Genomic DNA, 6,118 nt, shown 5'->3' with positions numbered 1-6,118 from the left:
TAATTCAATAATAGGATAAAGTCTTTGTGAGAATTTATCAAGTGGTTGGCGTGAAAAAACCTCATAAGGGAAAAATCTATCATTTATTCCCTATAAATATGTTTATTTATATAAGGGCATTACTATACATAAATGCCTCATGTTAAGAGGGACTCTAAAGTCAAACTACCATAATAAACATATTTTTACCGAATGCGAGGGATGGCAGCTCTCAAAGCTAGCCCCCTAAAAGCTGACTGAACGGTAGATCATGATTTCGTAATTAATGCAGTAATCTGCATCTTTTACTCATCAGTACATGTATGGTCAAGACACATAAAAATAAACAAAAAAAATAAACATACCAGACGAACACTCCATGTATTCAGCATATATTTCTTTATTACCCACGAGGGGCCGACAAAGAGGGACATGCAATTACATTGGGGAAACATAAAGAATGTACAATTAAAATAAAATATAAAATATATAAAAACATATGATATTGTAGAGAACAACCGTGCGAACCAAGGAGAATGGCAACGTATGGAAGCAGGCTCCTTTTAACGTGTCGCACGGTCGACACAAAACATATAATATGACATAAGAGGGCTCGCATGTGAAATGCGAGCAAGTGCCAGCAAGGAAAGTGAGAGACAGAGACACAACCGTTAGATATATATAAAGAGTAAGTTTATTAGCATAGTGAACTGTGTGTCTGTGTGTGCATGCATGCGGCAGTATAAGTAATATAATACATAAGACAGACCTTCATGTACAAGAGTGTGTATACAATAATATGTGTGTGTATGTGAATGAGAAATACAGTACATGGAATAAGAGTCTGTAACAGACTATAAGAGTCCTGAACACAAAGATAGAGAAACACCAGTTCATAGAAGAGTTACACAGTAGGTAGAATGTCCGTACACAAGAAGTCATGGCCAAATAGCAGAGCTGAGGTGTCACATGTTGTGTGTGAAGTTGAGTGTTGATGCTGTGACTGGTTACTTGAATACAGAAGATTCTCGCAGGTTGTTCTGGCTGTTATTTTCGAGGTGGAAGCAATCCACACAAACAGTGTTGAGAAGGAACCGCGTTTGCTGTTGGTAGCGTATACTCTGGTGGTGTTGTTGGCACTGGCGATGACATCGTAGTAGACAGTAGATCGGTGGTGTTGACGTCGTCGCTGGAAACCGGCTGGTTGGTGTGTGGTCAAACGACCAGAGCTGTAAGAGGTCTGAAATTGAAGACAAACTGGCATAGATGAAGCAGGACTATTTATAGATAAAAAGGGGCTCAAGAAACAGCAGAAAAAAACACTCTCTCACGTGACCTTAACAGAAGGCCACGATTGGTTGATGTTCACCCTGGCACGAAACAGAACTGGAGACAAATGCCGCACAAATAAGGGCCAATCAGGGAGATGGACACAAGGGTCCAAGCGGCCGAAAGCTAGATGTTAGCCACTACGTTATCATTCGTAAATAAATACCCGAGAGAGAGGTTTCACTACAATATAATGAAAGATGGATAAATGTAAAGATGAAAATGGTGCTACCCACCCCATCAGGCAACACCACTTGCTTCCTTTCCCCTATACTCAATTATATCCAACCCAAATCTCTCTATCAGTTCTTCAGACTGAACAAACTGTAACAGCTTCTCCTTATCGGAGTCAACTTCCCACATTTCATAATCCACATTATGTCTCTCTATAGCCATCCTTTGCTGTGCCATTAATAGTAGCACCAGACCACTCACACCTTCCGCACCAACATGCACCGTGTTTTCCCATTTGAAAGCCTCTGCAAACAAGTCTTTGTCATGAATTATACACGCAAAACATCTGGAGGAGGAGATTTTTGAGGCATTGTCTGTATGTACTCTTTACTTTTGTTTTTGTGATGGAAGGGAATGGGAAGGCTTAGTGTCTGCAGGGCAAGAGTGGAATAGAGAGGGTATGGGTGGGCCTTGGGTAGTTGTCGGGTGAAGTTCTTTGTGTGTTGGACTTGCCTTTTTCCTCTTCCTTCTCTTTTCCCATTCTTCCTCTTTTTCTGAAACCAATTCCTCCTCCTCCTGTTCTTCCCGGGGCCTCTCCTGCGTCTTCTCCTTACTGCTTTCTTCTTGCACTTCCTCCACTTTTTTATCTGGCAGAGGGCATTTTGCTTTTATGTGGCCCTTCTGACCACATTTGAAACAGCGCGGTATCCTGCCCACCACTCTTACATTCATTACAACTTCATCCATAGTTACTGTTTCCACCATCTCTTCTATTGCCTCACTTGAACTATCATGTTTAATATTTGGCCTTTCCAATTTGCACTTTTCGTCTTAGTTGCCTGGAGCACCACTATTTTTCCTTCAGTTTCAGCCAAGACAGCAGCTGCTATCCAGGCTACGTCAATTTCTGGTGGTATTCTTTCTACCCTTACCCGAGTCGCTCTCTGTCCCAGGTACGTGGGTAGAAGTACTAACACTTCATCCTTCAGTGGTGTTGCCGCGTGCTTCTTCGCCGTGTTTTCGTTTTTGAATCTAACTTCAATTTGCCCAAATTTCGGCCCTCTGGCAAGATATGTTATTTCTTGCCAGATTGGCTTCAGCATCTTCTCCACTTGTTCCGTTGTCATATGATCTATTTTCCTTTCCTTGATTGAATAAGTCTTATACATTATTGTTCTTCCTTTTATCAGTTTTGTTGTTTCGAGCGGAGGGGTCACTTGTACGGTGTAACCGTCTCGACTCAACAGCTTCTTGTATTTCTCCATATCAATTATCACATTGTCATCTTCTTCTCGGGTGACATCTGCGAACCTCCTCTTTTCTAGTTCCCTGTCTATAGCCTCAACAGTCCTTAACAACTCCACCTCAGATGATGAGGAGTAAAAGGTCTGAGTAAAAGGAATTCCTTCTACTTTTATTAGCCATACTAACTCTCAAAGAGAGAAAGCACAACTACACTGCCGCAAAGCAGCACACAACAAACAAAACAATCCCTCACCAAAGCAACTAACAGGCAAAACAAACTTACACCTTCTTCATTCAAAGACAGAAGTAACAGTGATTCCCATGTATTCGGCCTAGTACATAGAAAATTGTTTATCCTTATATATCTATGTAAGAGGCTGGCTTTTCGAATTGCATCTCGATACATGTGTTTTTTTAGAATAAAATTCAGCACTGAATATATTCTGATTATATTTATAATTCAATAATAGGATAAAGTCTTTGTGAGAATTTATCAAGTGGTTGGCGTGAAAAAACCTCATAAGGGAAAAATCTATCATTTATTCCCTATAAATATGTTTATTTATATAAGGGCATTACTATACATAAATGCCTTATGTTAAGAGGGACTCTAAAGTCAAACTACCATAATAAACATATTTTTACCGAATGCGAGGGATGGCAACTCTCAAAGCTAGCCCCCTAAAAGCTGACTGAATGGTAGATCATGATTTCGTAATCAGTGCAGTAATATGCACCCTTTACTCATCAGTATATGTATGGTCAAGACACATAAAAATAAACAAAAAAAATCAACATACCAGACGAATACTGCATGGGTAACTATTCGAGAAGGGTGGTCCCGTTGCACTCATTCGCACACTCGCGCATCTGCACTAGCGAGTCGTGACTAGTCGATTCTACAACTACCTAGCGCGAGTGCACGTCATGCGCAAAACAAGTGACCTGATCTGAGATCGTGTGCTGGAACGAAAACAATTGCAGCGTGGAAGGTGTTTATAAGCCATTTAAAATAACACACAAAACCCGTTAGATTCACTTCAATATTTGAATTTAATTCGCCAAAATATTTTCGTCGCTTTGAGACCGCGACCTGTTCACTGACAAAATTCTGTGCTGCATCTGAGAAAGTAACAGTTAGTTCATGATATATACGTACGTGTGTATGTATGTATGTATGTATGTATGTATGTATGTATGTATGTATGTATGCATGTATGTATGTATGCATGTATGTGCGTGCACATGTGTGCGCGTATGCATCTGTGTACATGCGTATGTTTGTGTGCATGCCTATACACATCTATATATTTTACATACCAGTCGTATACGTCGGTTTTGTTTTTTTCACTTTAAAGGTGGATTAATCCCAACAAAATAACATAACCACCTTTAAAGAGAAAAAAACAAAACCGATGTATACGACAGGTATGTAAAATATATTTGTGTACTTTTTCTGTTTATTCTTAATCTTCGTGTTTTTGCAAGATTGAAAAAAAAAGTTTCGGAAAGCTAACATTTTAAAATTCTTCGGGAAGCGACACTGTGATAGTTTCTATATTTAACCGTGCGTGTATATTCCTATTGTTGCTTCTGTTCTCTTCTACTTCTCTACTAGAAATGTTTACTTTGGAATTTACTTCTATTGAGAAAAAAAAATCGTGTGCATGTTATTTTGAACGAAAGTTTTCTTATGACGGCTTCTCTTCACTGTCTAGAAATCTACGGATGCACATACGCACATAACAGAAAAATGAAACAAATATGGACGACTTGCTCCGAAACACCACCGAGTGGGGAACACTTCTCAAAAATAACCTGCAGTTGTTTCCTTCAAAATTCCTACATGCTCGAAATGTACATACATCAAGGTATATTTTTAGAAAATTACACAAAAAAATATTAATTTTCCTGGAAGTTAAGAAGAATTTAAGTGGACTCCGTTGGAATTTCCGAAAATTGTCCCCCACCCCCATTCCAAAACACTTTCACCAGAAATTTTTGTATATTCGGATTCTACATAGTTAATACTATATGCGTAGAAAATTTCATTAAAAAAAATTCATTTTTCTGAAAGTTATGACCTCTCAAAGTCTGGGGGGTAAAACCCTGTAGTTATGCCTAATTTTTTTTGGGTTGAATCTTGCCCATCTTACTCTTAAAACGTGGTTTTACGTTCTTCCAGGGTGTATTTTGGTGTCACATCTATTTCAGTAATCCCATTGTACGACGCACTCCAACAATCAGAACATATAGTCGTCCCTGGTTTGATAAATTTTTTAATAAGTGGTAGAAGAGTTTCAGAAGAACGGTCAGGTACAAAGAGTAAAAACCTATTTTTATCCTCTCTATCCCATCTTCCGTTGTATTTGAACATCATAGATTCATCTATTTCTATGATGTGCCCAAGTCCACCAATTTGGTAGGGGTTATGCAAAAGATAATTACTTGTAATGTCCCTCAAGTACTGATATCATTGAACAACAGTAGATTTTGAAAGACTATGTCTTTAGTGTTAGGGTTGGGGTTAGGGTTTTAGGGTTAGGGGGTACTATTCAAGAAGAGTGGTCCCAGTGCACGCATCCGCGCTAGCTAGTCGATCCTACAACTACTATCTAGCGCGTATGTGCAAAACATGTATGAGGGTTTTTTTTTAAAACAAAGTAAATAATTTTTTTTAAACAAAGTAAATAATTCTTTTTTGTTGAATCTTCCCCATCTTACTCTTAAAACGTTGTTTTACATTCTTCCAGGGTGTATTTTGGTGTCACATCTAGTGTAAAAAAATTATTTACTTTGTTTAGAAAAACCCTCATACATGTGCATGACGGGCACTCGCGCTAGGTAGCCGTAGGATCGACTAGTCACAACACGCTAGGGCGGATGCGTGAGTGCGCGCACTGGGACCACTCATCTTGAATAGTACCAAGTTAGGGTTAGGGTTTTTAGTGTCAGGGTTAGGGATAGGGTTTTAAAATTAAGGTTTTAGGGTTAGGGTTTTAGAGTTAGGGTTTTAAAGTCAGGGTTTTAGGATTAGGGTTGGGGTTTTAGGGTTAGGGTTGGGGTTGGGATTTTAGGGTTAGAGTTATGGAAAAATGTGAAAAATAAAGAAATTGGAGTGGAAGGGGGCAAAAATGTCTTTCCGAAAATAGTAGCTGAAAAAAACCCTAACCCTGACCCTAAAACCCTAACCCTAACTCTAAAACCCGAACTCTAACCCTAAAACCCTAAAGCTAAAACCAGTACAAATGCACAAACGATGTCATACATAACAGTGACAAATGTAATATACACTGCCGGAAGTTGTTGTTGACAAACAACAGCAGTAATTGTTTTCACTTCAATAGACGTCATTGATTGGTTGGAATTACAGGAATACGACAACTTTAAC

The 6,118-nt window shown here is 39.0% G+C and overlaps 1 long non-coding RNA gene across 1 annotated transcript; it reads right to left on the bottom strand.

Moving 5' to 3' along the window:
• Positions 1 to 361: 361 nt before the first annotated feature.
• Positions 362 to 5,447, bottom strand: LOC106883593 (uncharacterized). The gene is made up of 2 exons (XR_001411143.3): positions 3,528 to 5,447; positions 362 to 1,219 (listed from the first exon to the last, which is right to left on the bottom strand). It is a non-coding gene; the product is annotated as an uncharacterized LOC106883593 (long non-coding RNA).
• Between the last annotated feature and the right edge of the window lie 671 nt (positions 5,448 to 6,118).

Source organism: Octopus bimaculoides, chromosome Z (assembly GCF_046866305.1).
Source record: "Octopus bimaculoides isolate indiv1 chromosome Z, ASM4686630v1, whole genome shotgun sequence".
NCBI classification, from domain to species: domain Eukaryota; kingdom Metazoa; phylum Mollusca; class Cephalopoda; order Octopoda; family Octopodidae; genus Octopus; species Octopus bimaculoides.
This window is presented reverse-complemented; position numbering and strand designations above follow the sequence as displayed.